Raw genomic sequence first — 20,966 nt, forward strand, 5'->3', positions numbered from 1 at the left:
AAGAAAACCATGAGGAAGACCATGAAGGGGATCAACATAACCCACGAAATAACAAAGATGGGGTAGAGGCTATAATCAACCTTCTAACTGAACAAAGGGATAAAATCAACTTCTTGGATCAATTAATGCAGGACCTTAGGGCAAGGTAGAATGACATTGAAAATTGAAGTGGTACTGAAAATGGGAACCCTGGTAGCAATCAGGGGAATATGATGGGCAATAGAAAAGAAAATAACATATTGGAACTCTCTAAGGATTTGAAGAAAATCACCCCTCCTAAGTGCGATGGGAGGCAAATTGGTGAAGGAGCTGAGAATTGGTTAAATGAAATGGAAAAGTATTTTGAACTAAGAGATTTTAGAAAAACAACCAAGGCCTTATGGGGATCCTATCACCTCACAGGGGAGGCAGCTAGTTGGTGGACCAACACCAAGGAGCAAAATGAGTATAGCAGGGATACGATCACACAGGATCAATTTGTTCACCACTTCCGAGAAAGGTGGCTCCCTTAATTGTTCTTTGATGAGAAGGTGATAGAATTCCATAATCTATGTCAAGGGCCCCTATCAGTCCAACAATATTGGGATAAGTTCGCCAAATTGCTTAAGTATGTACCTATGTACCAGAAAGATGAAGAAGGCCAAGCGAGGAAGTTCATTTTGGGACTAAATACTAGCATAGGGGCAGAGGTTGACATGCATGGACCCAAAAATGTGAACGAAGTACTTGAAAAGTCCCTAAGGCAAGAGAGAAAGATTCAAACCCTAGCAGGGTAGAACTATAATGGGAACCACTCTTTTAAAAGAAAGCAGGAATTCAAGGGGAACACTAACTTCAACAAAAGTCAAAGGAATAATTCTTCTGAAAGAAGGCCACCCCCTAATCAATATCAGAGGAATGGAAATAATAATAATAATAGGGGCAATAATAATAGAGGCAACTATAATTGGAATAACCAGCAGAATAGGATAACCTATCCACCCAGGGCCAATGAAACAAGGAATGATCCCCCTAGGAATCAAGGCAGGAGGGGTCCTCCAAGTGGATGCTTTATGTATGGGGGAAACCATTTTGCTAGAGAGTGTCCCAGGATGCAAGGTCAGATTAGGGCCAATCAACCCCAACAAGGGCCCCAACAAAGGATTCATGTAGCAGTTAGGAACCGAAGAGCAAGATTCCAGAATATCCCCGTGGAAACTACAGGTACACTATTTGAACAACCAATTTCAATTCTAATTGACACTGGGTCATTTGAATGTTTCATCTCACCTGAATTAGTAAGCAAATATGCATTAAAAGTTAATCAAAGGGAGTCATCATGGACGGTTCAATATGGGGATAAGGCAACTAGGGAAGTAACTAAGTGTTTGCCGAGGGCAAAAGTACAATTTCCTGAGTTTGAAACAAGGGTAGATCTCTATGTGGCACCCCTAGGATTATATGATGTAATTAATGGAATGAGTTGGTTAACAGATCATCAAGCTAATGTAGATTGCTATAAAAAAGTTGTTGAATGCTTAGATGATGGGGGGAAAAGGGTCAAAATCCAAGGAAAGTTTAACCCCATTAGTATAGAAACCATATCGGCCATGCAATTAAAGAAGGAAAGAAGAAGAGGAGGCCTAATCTATATGGTTGAAATTGATGAAGGAAAAGAGGAAAATACCCCAACCTTTGAAAATAACCCTTTCTTAATATAATTCAAGGATGTATTTCCAGAAGAATTACCCGGCTTACCCCTAAAAGGAAGTTTGACTTTTCTATCGACTTACTATCGGGAGTTGAACTAGTATCAAGGGCACCTTACCGAATGAACACAACTGAATTACAAGAGCTCAAAATGCAATTAGAGGAACTCTTAGCTAAGGGATTAATAAGGCCAAGTGTATCACCATGGGGAGCTCCAGTCTTATTCATTAAGAAGAAGGATGGAACCTTAAGACTGTGCATCAACTATAGGATGTTGAACAAGGTCACAATAAAGAATAGGTATCCCTTACCTCAAACAGAGGATCTTTTTGACCAAATGAAAGGAGCAACAGTTTCCTCGAAGATAGACCTCCGATCAGGATATCATCAACTCAAAATTAAGGAGGAGGACATTCTGAAGACAACTTTTAGGACTAGATATGGGCATTATGAATTCACAATAGTTCCTTTTGGTGTAACCAATGCCCCAACTGCATTTATGAACCTAATGAATAGTGTACTCCATGACTACTTGGACAAATTTGTTTTGGTATTTCTAGATGACATATTTATTTACTCTAGGAATGAAGAGGAACATTTAGTATACCTACAAATTGTTTTACAAAGGTTGAGAGAACATAAGTTATATGGGAAACTGTCAAAATGTGCCTTCTTTGAGGAAAAGATTCACCACCTTGGGCATATAATATCGAAGGAAGGAATAGTAGTTGATCCAGATAAGATAAAGGCAATAGTAGAATGGCCGATCCCTAAAAATGTTTCAGAGGTAAGAAGCTTTATGGGGCTAGCAGGGTACTATAGGAGGTTTGTGGAAGGATTCTCTAAGATAGCAAACCCCATCACCTCATTACAGAGGAAGGGTAAAAGGTTTGTGTCGACAGAACAAAGTGATAAGGCATTCCAAATTTTGAAGGGGAAACAAACTTCAACACCCATTCTAAAAGTACCAGATCTGAATGGACACTTCACAGTCATAACTGACGCTTCTATCGAAGGTTTAGGAGGAATACTTGTCCAAAATGAAGGGGTAGTAGCTTATGAATCCAGGAAGCTAAAGACTCATGAGGTTAATTATGCACCCCACGACTTGGAGTTAGCAGCAATTGTGCATGCCTTACAGAAATGGAGGCACTTCTTACTAGGGAAGCCCTTTGAGTTAAAGTCAGATAACAAAGGACTAAAGTACATATTTACCCAACCCTACTTAAATGTTAGACAAAGAAGGTGGTTAGAGTTTCTAAGTGAATATGATTTTGAAATTGAATACATTAAGGGGAAGGAAAATAGGGTGGCAAATGCTTTAAGTAGGAAGAGACACTTGATGACTATAGCAACATTCAAAACTTCTTTCAAAAGGCAAGTAATGGATGAGCAGGGACATGACCCATGGTATGAGCAAGTCAAATTGACTTTAGACTACAATCCAACTGATCCTAAGGTTGAAGGGTATACATTAGACGAAGATGGGTTGCTCAGATACAATAATAGAATCTATATTCCTAATTCAGGAGACTTAAGGGAAGTAGTCTTGTCAGAGGCTCATAATGCCCCTTACTCAGGGCACCCGGGAGTTAACAAACTTTATGCAGATCTAAAGAAGTTATACTTTTGGCAAGGGATGAAGAATGACATAGTCAAGTATGTGGCTAAATGTTTGGAGTGTCAAAGAGTAAAGGCAGAACATAGACATCCAGCTGGATTATTACAGTTGCACGATGTACCTCAACACAAGTGGCAAGTTATTAGCATGGATTTTGTGCAAGGGTTGCCCATGTCACCTTCTAGGCATGATACAATAATGGTAGTAATTGACAAACTCACTAAGGTGGCACACTTTATACTAGGGAATCTGATAGATGATGCACCTACCTTGGCAAGGCACTTTGCTAAGGAAATATTTAGGTTGCATGGAATGCTAGAGAAAATCATATCAGATAGAGATGCTAGATTCACTTCAAGGTTTTGGACAACTCTTCAAACAGCTATGGGAACTCAACTAAATTTTAGCACTGCATACCATCCTGAAACTAACAGTCAAATGGAAAGGACAAATCAGATTTTGGAAGACCTACTTCACATGTACTGCATGGACCAATAGAAGAAATGGGAAGATTACCTACCTCTGGTAGAGTTTGCTTACAATAATAAATATCAAACATCTTTGGGAATGGTACCTTTCAAAGCATTGTATGGTAAACCATGTCGAACACCTTTGAGTTGGGATAGTCTTGAAGATAGAGTAATTGTTGGACCAGTTATGTTGAAGGAGATGGAAAGGAAAACTAAGGAAATTAGGCAAAGATTGAAGGAAGCCTCAAATAAGCAGAAAAATTATGCAGACAAAAACAGGACACCAAGGGAGTTTGAGGTGGGAGAGAAAGTCTTCCTAAGGGTTAGGCCACACAAGAGTTCCATAAGGTTTGGGAAAAAGACCAAGCTTTCACCTCGTTATGTTGGACCTTTTGAAATATTGGAAAGGATTAATCCAATTGCACACTAGTTGGCCTTACCTCCCCAGTTGAGCCAAATCCATGATGTCTTCCATGTATCTCTTCTTAAAAAGTATGTACCTGATGAGAAACATATTTTGAATTGGGATGCCTTATAGGTACAAGAAATGGGAGGAATAATGATAGAGCCATTCAAAATCTTCGAGAGGCGCTAGTGCCAATTGCGCAGCAGAGAGGTTGATCAATGCAAAGTACAATGGAACCAGTATGATGAAAAGAATGCCACGTGGGAAGATACTAGGGAAATGCAACAGTTGTTTCCTTTTTTGTTTTAAACTAATCATGAACTATAGACTCTTTTGGATACGTTCAATAAGTGCATCGGGACGATGCACAAATTAAGGGGGGGAGGATGTCACAACCCTCCTTTATCACTTTTTGATTTGATACAATTCTATTATATTTTTGGTTCAGCTATTGAAAATAATTGAATGTTTATTATAAAAGAATAAATAATGGACCCACACACACACTTGGGGAATATAATTCAAAAGGCATTATTTATTTTTATTTTTATTTTCCCACTCCCAATTAAGGCACATGTTGTAGGAGGAATTAGAAGCTTCTAGAGGAATCTTCAATACCTTGCATGTAACTCCCCCACTAGGATTTTAATCAATTTTGCATGAGTCCAATATTGGAAAAGAATCCTCAATCTTAATTAATTTCTCTAGATAGTGGAATTAAGGGATTTTTCCTATATATTGTATGCAAGTTTTCAAAAGAGGGAGTTGATTATGTTTTGAAGAAAAATCTTCCAAGTTTTTTAGTAGTAGGATCTTCTTTGGTAGTCTCATTTTCGTTGTAGGATTGTTAAGTTGTTCTTGAAGATTTCTCTAAAGTTGCAAGGAAGGATAAAAAAGGATAGCTAGAGGATTCAACATCAAGCTTCGATAAGCCAGGTTCTCTTCTTTGTCATCTCTCATTTACATATGAGAAATTTGTATTATCAAAAAAAAATATAGCTTCTAGATCTTCCTTTATATGAAATTTTTTTTATTAGATTGTAAAACTTTTCTTCTTATTTAGGGATACATATTGATAAAAGTACTTTCATATAATGCATGTAAAAGATAGCTTTATTATTTATTTAATTTTCTTTAGAAAATATATATCAGATCTTGCTTTTGCTTTTCCAAAAGATTTTTTTTTATCTATGCAAAAATCATATTTCCCCTTATTTAAATTTCTTTTTCTGAGATTAAACTCCTCTCTGTGTGATTAAATGATAATCACTTGTGTATGAATATTGTTCCTTATTATTCTTCTCTTAAATTCATTACTCTCTCTCTTGGAATGGAAATCTAAATGTAAATCTTATTTCTATAATTAAATCTTACTTCCCTGTGAATAATCTTACCTCTGTGAGAATATAAGTTTGATCATCTGTATATGAAGTTATTTAAAAATCTTCCTATGAGTAAAAACCCATTTCTCTCTCTCGGAATGTAGATTTGATCATTTGTGTGTAAATTTTAATCCCTTAATTAATTCATTTTCCTCTGAGAGCAGTCTTACTTCTCTGTGAACAGAAAACATCTAGAAATAAAGTATAAACTTCATTATTCTCTGTGGAAATAAAGTATAAATCTCCCTCTGTGAATATTAGTTCCTGTAAATCTTTCTTGGAAAACCTTATTTATCTCAGCGTAATCATCTACCTATCTCTGTGATAATTTAATTATCTGAACAATGGTGAAATAGATTTATTTCTCTGTATTATTTCATCCCCGTGATTAAATCCTTATCCTCATTTCTTTCACATTAATATTTCTCTTATACATATATCTTTTATGCTCTTAAATAAACTAGAATAACAATAAAACTATATATATATATTCATTATTATTCAAATTTATGCAAAGCAAAAATAAATATATAAAATAGTGCATGAAATAGTATGAAGAAATCCGTAGATTTAACTTCGTTCATGCATGGAATAGCAGGCCAATCGCAGGAGGGGGCAGAGTTATTACCACAGCAGGGGAGTGGTACCCTCCACTAACCCTGCGGTCACTATTATGACAGTGGCCGTAGGGTAGTGGGGGGGACCACGGCAGTCCCCTCATCATTGTGGGCCTACTCCTGCAGGTCTGCAGTGGTGATGGGACCCGTGGGCCCCACTCCCACTTGCCCCTTTTTCTTTTAAAAAAAAAGCCACTATAAAATGAAACCATGGCAAATTTGGACTTTGCAAAAAAAAAATTTATTCCCAAATTTTAGTTCAATAAAAATTTATTTTAGGTAAATTTAAAATTTATCATCTTTAGTAAATTTTATAATTAATTTATTTTTAGAAATTTTCTAATTGTAAATTAAATTGTATTAAATTTTATAATTGGAATTTTATAAAAACTACTTCAGATTCATTGGGTCACTTAGATGACATTTTGGACTCATTAAAGGCAATTAATTCATATTAATATGATTTAAACCAAATGTCTAAGCTAATCGCTATTTTTGGGACTAGTGACTTTATAAGTGATTATTCTCATGATAGAAATCAACACATTGTTTAACCTTGCATGTAACTTACACTATCCTTGCTTCATGCAAATCACTCATACATTATTTGCATTTATTAATGACAAAGTTGCATTTTCTTCATCTCCATGCAAGTGACACGTTTAATTATTAATATGCAAGTTTCATAATTGTCATTATTATGCAAGTTATATTTCAAGTTTTTAATTTAGTTATGGTTTTTATTCCACGTGGTTCATCAAGTAGTTTTTTTATCAAATTAAACTTTGCAATGTCCAATTATGTACGTTCAATTCATAATTATTTTCAAGCATGATGTTTTTCATAGCTTCTTAGTTAGAAAACTAAATAAAGGAAGTCGGAAAATCAAAACCTAGCAGCGTTCGGTATATACAGTGCCTCTGGGTCACACTTACGGGTAATGTCATCGTGTTGAACTAATGCACTTAATGCCTAATAAAGCTGCATCAACTACATCTATGGCATCGTACCTATAGATCATCGGGAAGTAATAAGGGACACTTGGAAGTTAAAATCCAAGGGGCGGGTAATCCCCCTTGGATCAATAATCTAATAAGATAATCCTAAAATGATCTTTCATTTGCTGAGTTAAACCATAGTAAACTCCTGTAGGGATGATTGAGTGAAATGATTTTATGAAATTGATTTAATCTCGAAGAATTGTTGATGATTGACAATTGGTCAAGGGTGACGCGTATGATAGGTATTAGGATCTAGTTGTTTTAGGCCACAAGCAATAGGGCATCTTGAGCCTTTGCCTAAGTGCTACCACCGTGGGTAGCAACCGCAGAGAAACTGTTTGGGACATTGACCCTAGAAAGGGTTGCGTACCCACTAATCAGTTTACATCAAACCATAGAGTAGAAAATAGAACTACATACTTTATGCCTTGATCCCGTGCCGAAATGGGTATGTAGGCAGTCTTGGGACAGAGTTGTCCCTAGTACTCAGGCATTCGTGGGTGGGGTCTAGGTTTGGTAAGAAGAAGGATTGAGTAGAATCCTAATTTGAAAGATAAGTATAATAAAAATGAAAAAGTAATTCAATGCATATTCGGAAGGAATCCCGTATGGATTCGCTTGACTTCTCGAGGCTTTAATCCAAATTCTGAGGTGGAATTCAAGCTTGTATTATGCTATTTTGATTTCTCCTAAGGACGGCGACCTCAGTGCACTCCTATTAGAAGAGTGTAGTACTTAGTGAGTGAGTCAGGACCCGAATGGTCTTGATGAGTCTAAGTCTTTGGCCAGAGCACCTCCTATCCCAATTGGATAGATGCCTACCCCGTATGGGTAGATGCCTATCCCCTATTGGATAGATGAAACCTCCTGCCCTGTATGGATAGATGCCTAACCCGTATGATTAGATGTTCATCCCGGATGGATGAATGCCTAATCCTAATGGATGGATGCCCAGAGTATGCGATTGAATCAAACACAAATGATTAAATTAAACAAAAAAAAATAATGGTCAAATTTTGTTAGGTTATACAAGGTGGGTTATTACAATGTCAATAATTTGGTCGCGCATTAACATGGGAAGGTGTGGCTTCCTTGGTTAACGAAGCTCACTGTAATGGATATTTCAGTGTTACACAAAGGGAAATTGATTTAGCATATGGTTTAAGAGATAAACAGGTACGTATAAATATATTAATCACCCATATTATTTAATTTTTTTTCCAATTGTAATGATGTACATATTATATATGTTCAAAATTTTGCAGTTGAAACACCACAAAGCTATGTGGTGCAATGGTCATAAATTTTGCATCAAAAAGTTAGATGACACAAAGAAAACTTGTGATTCTGGAATAAGTGCAGTATTTTAGGTGACTAACATTTCGTCTAGTAGCGACATACATCCTTGAGTCTCAGAAAATTGATACTATTGGATTTTGGATGATATAATTGAGGGTGACTTTAGGTCCTTCAAATTAATTCTTGTCATCATCCAATGGTTAAGGCTATGATTGAATGAAAATGATCCTGATAGAACTGTTATTGAACATGATAATGGATTTACAATGGTTAATACAAGGGCGTTTGAGCGAGCTGGAAATGAGCCCTACGTTCTTCCAAGCCAATGTGAGCAAGTATTTTACTCAGAGGTTCCTCATAAACCGGGTTGGTAATTTGTTGTTAGACATGATCCAAGAGGAAGGCCAGTAAAGTATAATGTGATGGAAGAAGAAGATACTAAAGAAGTAGAAGATGATGTAGATGATGATAACAATCGATAGTTAGTTGATGATACTCTTGACAAAAATGTTCATGAAGAAGAAGAAGAAGAAGATGATGATGATGATGATGATGATGATGATGATGATGATGACGATGATGATGATCTTGGCAAATGCACACTCCAATGAGATATTGTAGGTGATTGAAGGTTTTGTCATTGATGGAAACCTTGCAATCATATACTACCAGCAGGACAATTTATCGGCACCAAGCAATGACAGACTCTACACCGACACACAAAACACCGGCAGTGAAAGGAAGTATACTAGCACCCAGGCTGATAGGAATTTTGTTTATAATATATTTTGTAAATTATTGGAAAATCATTGTAAGCAGACTTGGCAAGTTGTAAAATGACTCATATATGTATGAGATCATTATAGAACATTTTGTAAGGAAGTAGATAGGCGAATTAAGGTAGACCTAATATGTGAATTATAGGTTAAGGGTTTATGTAAGAAGCAGAGCTAAAACCAGTACTGGATCTGGCATAGTAGATGCTATTTTGAAGCAGTACAAGACATTGGATTTGCATAATCCATTTTGTAAGTCAGTGAGACTTCCCATTTTGTAATTGAGCAGTGAGCTTTAGGCACTTGGCCTTCCTGCATGTGAAGGCCCCCATTATAAGAGTAATATTCACTTATTGGCCAGTAAGCGAATATTGTGGGTCACAAATCCCACCAAGGTTTTTCCCACACCAGATTTCCTCGTTAAACTACTGCGTTATGGTGTGTTTTCTTGTGGTTGTTGTTATTCTTGTTTATTGCACTATTTATGTTTACTGGTAGATAGTATTGATATGCTTTTCATGTTTTAATTGAAGTAAATTCACAAATCGGTAAGATACTGATTCACCCCCGCCCCCCCTCTCAGTATCTTTGGGAATCCTAAAAATTGGTATCAAAGCCTGGTCCTCTATTTTCACAAGCCTAACAGCTTGAGGAAGATCTTGACACTGGTAGAGATGGAAAACTTGATGAAGCAATTAGAAGTAGCTCTCTCAGACTATGATGTAGAAAAGTTAAAAAATATCAAACTTGAAGATGATCTAAAGGCTGTATAGGATATTATTCAAGCACTTCAGGAAAACCTTACCATTGCAACAAACAAGAGAAGAGAACTTTGTGAAAAGATGCAAAATGAAAATCATGAAAAGGAAACTCTTAGTGATCTAATGAACAAGCTAAAACAAGAAAACATGGCAACAAAGAATGAGATACAGGATATGACTATGAGATTCTGTAAAGAAATTGAAGATAGAAAGAAGATTGAAGAAGATTTGACTAGAAGACTGAATGATGCTGCAAATGAAAACACAGGACTTAGTTATGAAAATGATATGTTGAAGACAGATCTGATGCATGCAAAAAATGACTCAAATGAACTCATGAGACAGAAAGGTATCTTAGAAAGAGAACTGGCTACTGCAAATCAACACAAGGAAAAATTCAAGAAAAGCTCAGAAGAACTTGGTGACTTGCTAAAGAATCAGAAACCAAATGGTGACACTAATGGCTTTGGCTTTGAAGTCGGTGAAAGCTTCGGTACTGCAAACACACATGATCATAGCAAAGTGGTAAGACAACCTAATGTTTATAAATTTAATGGCAAATGAGTTAACTGTAACAAGTATGGTCATAGAGCAAATCAATGTAGATCTAGAAATTATCAGAGCACTAACACACCCATCGGTCAATGTTCCAAATGCAACAAAATTGGTCATAATTAAGAGAATTGCAAAATAAATGTAAGATGTTATGTTTGTGGAAGATTTGGACAATTATCCAATCAGTGTAGAACACAAACCAACATAGGATATGGGAAAGCTATTCAGAAAAAACAATGTGACTTGTTATGCTTGTAACAAGATTGGACATATTGCAAAATTCTGCAGAAGTAAGGCATCACTGACAAGCATTAAATGTGGTGGTTGGCAAAATTAACATTATAAAATAATTGTTTTGGCTCCATTTTTATTTCACCGAGCATTCAATCTTCGAGAGTGCAAAAATTACTGACCAAAGGCATTCCAAGCAAGAAGTGAAGCAATTCATCAAGCAATCATTCCTAAGGCAACTAAACGTATTTATAACCATGGCTTCTTCATCTATTCCTGAATTCATTGCAAACCCTACTATTGTTGAAGTTATTAAATGCCCTAGACCCGTATTCCAGTTAGTTCCCGAAATTGCCAAGAAGGATGATAACATTGGTGCATTTTCTCAAATCCCTAAGGGAGTAGTTTTTGTTGAAGATCCTACAATGTATATACATTGTCATATAGAGGAATAAGGTGATGAGGAAATTAAGAATATGTATAAAACTGTAATTTGTGATGAATCCAAAAATATCAAACCTGAACACAATATAGTAGAAACCCTAGGTTTCACTAAAATTCTTAGTATCTTGGATTTTCCCAAGGATGTTATAAGGATAGTACTAAGTAGGGTACATGGTGCATTCTTCTAGTTGGACTCAGTTCACACAATCACAAAAGAAGTAGTAAAAGTTGTGACAGGGTTACCCTCCACCAGTAACAGACCTGATAAAACAAAGAAGGTCTCAAATGACCTAGTGATAAACCTACCCGGTGCAACATTTGATAAGAGATCCTTAAGGGTAAATGATGTAATGGATATCAATGTCAGATTCATCGGTATGATCTTAGGCTACAAAACTACACATGCAAATAGGTTAAACTTAGTCTCTAGCCTATGCATTAAAAGTGCCTATGATATGGTTAATGATAATGCAAAAATAGATGTGTGCGAACTATGAACTGATTGACAATTTGGGAAAGAGAAAGAAAGACAAAAAGGGAACATTTAGATTTGGGAACCTACTTGTTTGTCTAATGCTACATATAACCAAACAAGTACCCAGTATTGGTAATAGAAATATTGGTTTTGATATACTGGTAGGCAAACAATTGTCAGATTTACTGAACAACATGGGAGAGAATAGAGAAAAGAACATAAATGAGTACTTTCAGGTATTGAAGGCCCGAATGAAGACCAGAGTTAGATTATCACAAGCAATTGTGAACAAGTATAAGGATGAAATCTATTTTGTAATAAAGAAGGATGAAATTTGCATGGAGGCAGTTATCCCAAGAACCATCTGGGTTACTGAAATGGGGTATGAAACAAATGACCACATAATAGAAACATATGCAAAAGCCCTCCTAGAAGCACCTAAGGAACCTAAAGAAGAAGTATTTGGCAGTGCTGAGACTATTGAATAACAAATTCAATCTAAGAAAAATGTTAAAAAGGTTGAAGAAATAGTAAGAAAAGGATCCAGGCAAGCTAAAGCTATTAAGGAAGATGTACTTAAACGAACTGGTATTACTGAAGAGGAGTTAGAAGAACTTCAACCGGAAACTCACCTTTCACCAGTTGGAACTTCTTCAGAAAGTGACATGCCAGCTGCATTCAAAAGAGTTGTGAGAAAAAGGAAATCTTCACCGGTATCTACACCTTCTCCTAGAAGAACAAGACAGAAACAAAAGGCAGTAAGGCCCCCAGCTAAGAAATTAACTCCAAAGAAGAAGATAACCCCTAAGAAGAAGACTCAACAAACCATTGCTCCAATTGACAAACTTTTCAATGAAATAAAAGAGGATGGAAAGCTGAAAAACATTAATAGATTATATGACTCATTATCAACTGATGACAAGGAGAAAGTAGAAAACAGTGCAATCTTACACTTAGACTTTTACAAGAAATTTTTGATGCAAGTTGTTGATGAAATATCGGTAGAACTGTACAAAAGACTAGAAACTAGAAGGCAAGCTATTGTTGAGCTTGATAAGAAAATAAAAATTGAAAAACTACTCGTTGTACATCCTCTCAACTCACCTGAAGAGATAGATCAACTGATCTCTGAGGCTAACCGGTCAATATTTTCAACTGCACACCGGCATGTAGCACTTATGGTTGGTGGAGTGAATGAGGTAACATAGGAAACAACTAATGCATGGGACATATTCCTTGTAGAGAAGGAAAAGCAGGAAGATTATCAAAGCCCTAAATCCATCAAGGTATATCAAAAGGATAAGGGAAAAGGTAAGGTTGGTGGACCACCCATCATAAAAATAACAGACAACTTATGCCCACCGCCTCTAGATACTCCACCGGTAGTTACCACTGACAATCAACTGGCTAGTGAGAGTATGAACATACCACATGAGGACACAAATCCTGATTCTGAGGTGTTATATACAATGAAAATTGACACTCAGAAAGTCAATATTGTGGTAGATAATTAATCAACAGCGAAAATAGATGTGGTAAATGAGCCACCGGCAACAGGTATCACAGAAGGTAAACTGGCAGTGAACAGCACTGAGAAACATGTAGAGCAACAGGATCCCTCATAGGAATGGGTTCATACAGAGACAGTGCCACCGGCAACAACTGAGCAACCCAAACCTTTGCTTAGAGAAATGCAAACACAAACTGACCTACCAAAGGTCACTACAAGCAAAGAAATTACTCACACCGGCAGAATATAGATTGTTGGCTCTCCCATTGTAGATTCCAGACCAACAAATGTGACAAAAGTTCTTTTGGATTCTATCAAGAAAATAACAAAGTGTAGCTCACAAGCTTACAAAGCTATTGATGATACAATCCTAGTTTTGAAAATGATAGCACCCAAGTGTAATGTAGATAATAAAGATTCTTTGAATCAACTTGACACATTGTCTAAGTATATTATTGACAACATTGTGACAGTTGAACAAATAAATGAGGAAGCATTCAAGGAGAAACTAGAGAAGGAAAACAAAAATTCTTTGAAAAGGAAATAAAGAAGTGCATGAGACAATTTGACACTCTTTTATCGGCACTATGTAATACACTAAAAGAATTCAAAACTTTGTACAGAGATACATGTAAAACAAACTTTTTGACAGTAGATATAGACCGAAAGATTAGCAAGGTATAGGAAGAAATAAATAAATTAGCTAACAATTTCATTAATTCATCTGAACCATTATCAGTTTTTGAGCAGAAAATAATAAGTTTTGAGGAGGAACTTCTAAAATTGGAAAGAGAAAAGGAAAGAATAAAAGGAAAGGCAAAAGATCTAAAATGGAGACTTAGTCCAAAATTGGACTACCTCACCTCCTTAAGAAAAGAGATATATGAGGCTTTAATTCAAGGACAGAAAACACCAGCACAACAAATGCAACACCTCATAGGTACAATTTAGAGGACAGAGGCCACATTAAAAGATAGCAAACGGTTCACTAAGAGCCTAAATCTGGTATTGGCAGACCTTTTTCAGATTGTAACCAACCGGTTATAGGGATGAAGCTGGAAACCACACTCAATTGACACTTTGACAACCTTTTTCATTGATTCCAAAGGGAGAGTAGTGGTAATGAGAAAAATAATCAGCAAATGGCTCATTAGCTCAAGGGGAGCACATATGTTTTTGGTAAGACAATTCTGGCAGATTCTTTTTGGATGACAATTTTTAGATTTTTCTCATGAGTGTTGCCATCAATGCCAAAGGGGGAGATTATTGGAAAATGCACACTCCAATGAGATATTGTAGGTGATAGAAGGTTTTGTCATTGATGGTAACCTTGCAGTCATATACTACTGGCAGGACAATTTACAGGCACCAAGCAACAACGGACTCTACACTAGCACACAAAACACCGACAATGAAAGGAAGTATACCGACACCCAGGGCGACAAGAATTTTGTTTATAATATATTTTTTAAATTATTGGAAAATCATTGTAAACCGACTTGGCAAGTTGCAAAATGAATCATACATGTATAGATCATTATAGAACATTTTGTAAGGAAGTAGATAGGTGAATTAAGGTAGACCTAATATGCAAATTATAGGTTAAGGGTTTATGTAAGAAGCAGAGCTAAAACCGGTACTGGATCTAGCATAGTAGATGCTATTTTGAAGCAGTACAAGACATTGGATTTGCATAATCCATTTTGTAAGTCAGTGAGACTTCCCATTTTGTAATTAAGCAGTGAGCTCTAGGCACTTGGCATTCCTGCATGTGTAGGCCCCCATTGTAAGAGTAATATTCACTTATTGGCCAGTAAGCGAATATTGTGGGTCACAAATCCCACCGTGGTTTTTCCCACACCGGGTTTCCTCGTTAAACTAATATGTTATGGTGTGTTTTCTTGTGGTTGTTATTATTCTTGTTTATGGCACTATTTTTGTTTACTGGTAGACAGTATTGGTATGCTTTTCATGTTTTAATTGAAGTAAATTCACAAACTAGTAAGATACTGATTCACCCCCCCCCCCCTCTCAGTATCTTTGTGAATCCTAACAGATGATCATGATGATCATGATGATGATGGTCATGATGATGATGGTCATGATGATGAGTTGGATGAAGAAGAAGATCAATGACATGAGTGAAATGTATTGGTATGCGATTAGTATATTATCTATTTGATATTGATCTCTTGATAGAAATTTATTTCAGTTATATATATGGTCACATAATTAATTCATTGTATTTTAAATTCTAATTCCATTACATAATTAATTCATGATGTCCTAATAGTAGAACCATGCCACCCGTAGGAGATGGAGACAGATAGAGTGTCGGCTAGCCCTCATTTTGTGTGACATTTTTTTAAGTTTGTGTTTATTTATTGAATGTGGATTGTATATTAGCTATGTGATGGATGGTGATTTATGATACATATGTGATGGATTACAACATCTTTATGATGATACATATGTGATGGATTACAACATCTTTATGATGATACATATGTGATCTATGATACATATGTGATGAATTACAACACATATGATGGATTACAACATTTTTATGATGATACATATGTGATTTATGATACATATGTTTCTATTATTACTCATATATTTAATGTATTTATTATTTATCAAATTGAAAATGTAATGCTTATGATTCTCAATTGTTGAGGATCCTACACTTTCTAGATAAACGAAAGGTAAGGAATTAAAAAATATATAATGATTATGATGTCCACATATTGTTCATGTTGTCTACTATGTATTTTTTAGCATACGTATCATGTAATACTTACGATGCTCAATTGTTGGTGTTGATTACATGTATATATTTTGTATGATTCTATCCTTGGTGGAAATAGGTAACTGACTACATACATGGTCAACCCTTTTGTTGAGGACCCTGCACTTTATAGATAAATGAAAGGTAAGGAAAAACAAAATACAATGATTATGATGTCTTCATATTGTTCATGTTGTTGACTATGTAATTTTTAGCATACGTATCATGTAATTTTTAGCTAACATAAGATAAATGAATTACATATGCAGGAACTTGAACCCCTTTGACGAGGATCCTGCACAGTGTCATGGATCAACAGGTATAAGTCAATACACCCTATAGAAACCATTTATTAATTGCTTGCTTTCTCTTTAATAATTAGCCAGGTTTTAGCAACAATATTTTGTCAAAAATTTGAATTTTTTCTCATCGAAAACACATGTTATAGCTCATTCCACATTCTCGGCCCTCCCATATGCTTTAAGTGACGAGGAAGACTATTTTTATGTTTTTAAAACTCCAAAATTACTAGGAAAACAAACTGTAGTCACATAAATCTGTCCAGTTTAATTAAATGAATATTTGCTATTTATTTGATTAAAAATCCACTAGCCATCAGTTAATTAAATTAAATATTTAATTAATTCATCTTCAAACATTCTTCTATTAGTTAAATAAATTATTCAATTTATTTTAATTAATTCATTAAACCAAAATGACAAATCAATTAAATGAATAAATCCTATTCATTCAATTTAACCCTTTTCCTCTTTTAAATAGATTAAATAAAACATTTATTTAAATCATGTATCCCCCCCCCCCCCCCACTTGCATTTTCCTGCAAATGCAGCTTGCACCTATTTATTGAAATAAATTAATTTTATTTTAAATAAAATCTTGTTTTCCCTCACCCACCAAATCCACTTACACTCCTAAACCCCCTTCTAGATTCTTCTAACCCCTTCCTAATTAGCCTAATCCATCCCCTAAGTATTGTCACAATCCTAAGCAACTTGAAGTCACTTCTCAAAGACTCCAAAGTCTTTGAAAAGCATTTAATGCTTTATGTGTTCAACAAGCTAACCTCTTCCAAACCACTAATGGCTCTTACATGACCATTAATGACTCTTACATAACCATTTATGGTTAATTCAACTTGCACTCATGGGTCTCCTCAAGCATTTATTGCTTTGACCATGGTTATCCATTTTGCCTTTGCACAAGAGTTTACCCATTGGATAAAAGCATTATTCTTTGGATAATGAATTTATTCATTCAACCAAGCCTTGACCTTAACTCCCAAATTAACCCTCAGGTCATGTCAAGCATTTAATGTTTCTTCCCTCTCCTCTCAACCCCTCTCATGTTGACACTTGTCATCCTAGGATTGGGTTGAAAGCCCTCACATGGATTGAATATCATTCAATCTTGACCCTTGTTGAGATTACTCAATCTCAACCATCCATTGCTCCATTTTTCTTATAAATAGAGCCCATTTCTTCATAATCCAGATCCTGAAAAACCTGTATGCATCTAAGTTATAGAGAATTTTATAAAGCATTTAGCATATTTTAGTCATACTCACTCTTTTGGTAAAATTAACAAATAACATTTAGATAACTCATCTTTCTTTGATTATTAAGCTTGCATTTGCACACTTTTCATAATCATCTACCATCTTGAACCTCCATAAGCATCCATAGTGCAAAAAGTTGTTGAGAGCTACACTAATTTGGAACTTGGAGAGGAGAGGAACAAAGGAGAAGGAGCTAAGAGCATGTTAGAAGGCATTTGGAGATGTCTTGTTATATTTACCTTCATAGTTAAATATTTCTTCATGTTTTTAGTGTCTCTTTTGATATGCCTGCTTAGATTAGTTTTTGGTTGATTAACACTAACGATTTCTTGTTTTTTTGTGTGTTATATAACCACAGGTGCTTGTCTAACCTTGTCTCCATTTTGAAGAGCATCATTTGGTGAACCTTACATGAATCCAACACAAGATTTTTCTGCAAACTACTAATTTTTTTTGTTTAAATTGACACACAGGTTGCGCTTTGGCACTTTTGACTGTGTTTTAGCGCTATTGCAATTTGATGTTCTAGCGCTATTGTATTTACAATAGTGCTATTGTATTTACAATAGTGCTATTGTCTCAAATTTAGTGCTATTGCCCGTATACTAGCACTTTTGAAGCTTAAGTAGCACTTTTGCACATGTTTTAGCGCATCTGTTTCGCTATTAAAATTTTATTTTAGCGCTTTTGTCTTTGTTTTGGTGCGTTTGTCTTAAGTAGCGCTTCTGTTTGAACACAGAGTAGTGCTATTGTAACAGAACGTTGTAAAAAAGGTCATGTAACCAAGAACATAAAATTTCTTAGGCTTGTAGATGCCCACCATATGTTTGGATTTTTCTAACCTTTCATTTCTTGTGTAGGTTTTTAAACTAACGCCTTTTGTTGCTTAAAGTTAAAATTTTTCATTTAGTGCTCTAAAATTGAACAACACAAACTTCATTTTCTTGCAAGTTAGGATCAATCTTGTTTTCGTGCTCTAAAATTGAACAACACAAACTTCATTTCTTGCAAGTTAGGATCAATCTTGTTTTGGTGCTCTAAAATTGAACAAAGCAAAATTTATTTCTTGCATCAAACTAAAAATTCACAATCCACACTTCCATTTTTGGGCAACTAAAAAGAACAATTAATTTGTCTTATTTTGCAAAAATGATTTTACTTCATGCAAACGTATTTTTATTAAGTTGACCAAGATTTTAAATTCTATTTTACTCAAACATATTGCCTTTGAAGTTAAAAAGAACATCATGATTGTTGTAGCAACATCTCCAAATAGATAAAACATCATTGCAATGACAAGTTAAAAAGAACAAGTGCATTTCGTGTTTGGCACACTTATACAAAAGAGTTTGTTGAGTGGTCCTACTTCCAACACACACTATCCTCTCCCTTGGCTCTCGTGGTCCTAGGTGCAAGAGAAAAGTGTTAGTAACACTCAAGTTTTATCTTTTTAAGAGAGGCCTACCAAGGGATCAATCACTCTTGGAAATGACCTTATGCGGTAAATCCTTCGAGCTGCTATAGAAATCAGGTGAGAGCGAAAGTTGTAGCCTTGGGTATAGTTGTTCCTACAGTATAACTTGCCCAAAGGACAAATGGGCCCCACCACAAGTTACAAGGCTCTTAAGTGAGTCACTGCAGAATGAACTTATGTCCGAAAACATCAAACATTACTAAATACCTTTAAGTAGTAGCCCACCCATTCTATTGATTGAGGATATTTGTGATACAATTCAATGCAAGAGCATAGATGGTTTTTCTCCCAAGATACTCACCATACATATTTGCTTGAGTAGAAACATAGCTTTTTGAAAAGTCACTTGTGACTTGATGAAAGTGGTGACTCCCCCATCATAGAGATCATCTATTTGTTATGCTCGTGCAAGACTTAGTATTTCACATCCTTACCTGCCACGGCGGGACTCATAAAGTATGTAGTACCAAAGTCGAAGAAATATCAAGATGTGGGCTGAATTTATCGCAACTGGCCATTTGACCTTAGGGATAAAGAGTGTTTGAAGTGTTTTCATTTTAGTCAAGACCAAGTACAAATTGAGCCAACTTCAAGCTTTGGAAAAACACCTTAAAATACATCGAAAGGAAAGGGTCATAAAAAGTCCAAGGATTGGGTTGATCTAGACCCATACTCATTTGTGCCTTTTTGAGGCAACATTCTTGTCTTTGTGTGTTTGCTTTGTTTTCTTGTCAAAGAAAAATAAAAAATCAGTTCCAAAAACAACTATTCATCCAACACAAACGTTTTTCAGAAACCAACAAAGGATCAAAATCAAAGAGCAAGAGTATCAAACTATATGACCATTCTTCACATCTTGAGAAAGAAGAATCTTCATCAACACATCAACTTGAAGAAAAGACCATTGAGCTCAAAGGCTCTTATCAAAAGGAGGAAATTCTTCTATCTTAATAGACAAATCTTTGTCTCTAATAGAGCCTTCTTACATTACATGAGTCTTTATCTTCAAGGGAAATCAAATGAATGTGATCAAGAGTCATTAAACCGCAGAGCTTTTATGCAATATAGAGCTTTGAGTTATCACAAAAACCAAGGAGGCAAGATCAATCCTGACTTCTTTCTAGACATTTGTATCACATACAACGTAGCTCGAGAAATGCCACCAACGCCTGAAAGAGAAGAGGTAGAATTTGTCCCATATGTAACACGAAGTTTCTATTGAAGTTAAAACATTTCATCCATTTCTCACCTTCACATCATCACTTCATTTCAACTCTCAAAACATTAAGAGGTTCTTGTCCTAAGTTCTCTTTAAATATTGCTTGAATCAAACACAATATATCACTTTTTAGAGTGTCTTTACATCTAGGATAAATTCATCCTAAAAGGCATTTCTACGTAGGTTAAAACTGGTCTATGAGTGAATCCTCTCATTACTAGGTAGTTAAGTCTGTAACACATCTCAGATTTCTCTAACACTTATCACACCAAACTTTGTCAATCAAACACAACAAGCATATCAAGAAAAAACTTTGGTAACATCTACCTTTAAGTGCTAGAGATCCATATGCAAAACACCACACCAACCATAAATCTCTCATTTCATCAACAACTCATCATCATTTTCCCCCAACTTCAACAAAAACTTATAAACAAAATGGCTCATACCCGATCACGGTCTAGACAATGAGAAATTGAGGAAGAAGAAGAGGAGGAAAATATCAATGAATTCCAAGAAGCCCTTGGAGGAAACACAAATGATGAAAATCCAAGTACTCCTACTCTTGCGACAATAGAAAGGGCACAACACAACCCTCTCTTTAATAGATTGTTTGACCAAATACTCAGGAGCAATGCTGATGCTCACTTTTTGAGACTTGCTCAAGAG

This window comes from Cryptomeria japonica, chromosome 6, assembly GCF_030272615.1.
Source record: "Cryptomeria japonica chromosome 6, Sugi_1.0, whole genome shotgun sequence".
Lineage (NCBI taxonomy): Eukaryota > Viridiplantae > Streptophyta > Pinopsida > Cupressales > Cupressaceae > Cryptomeria > Cryptomeria japonica.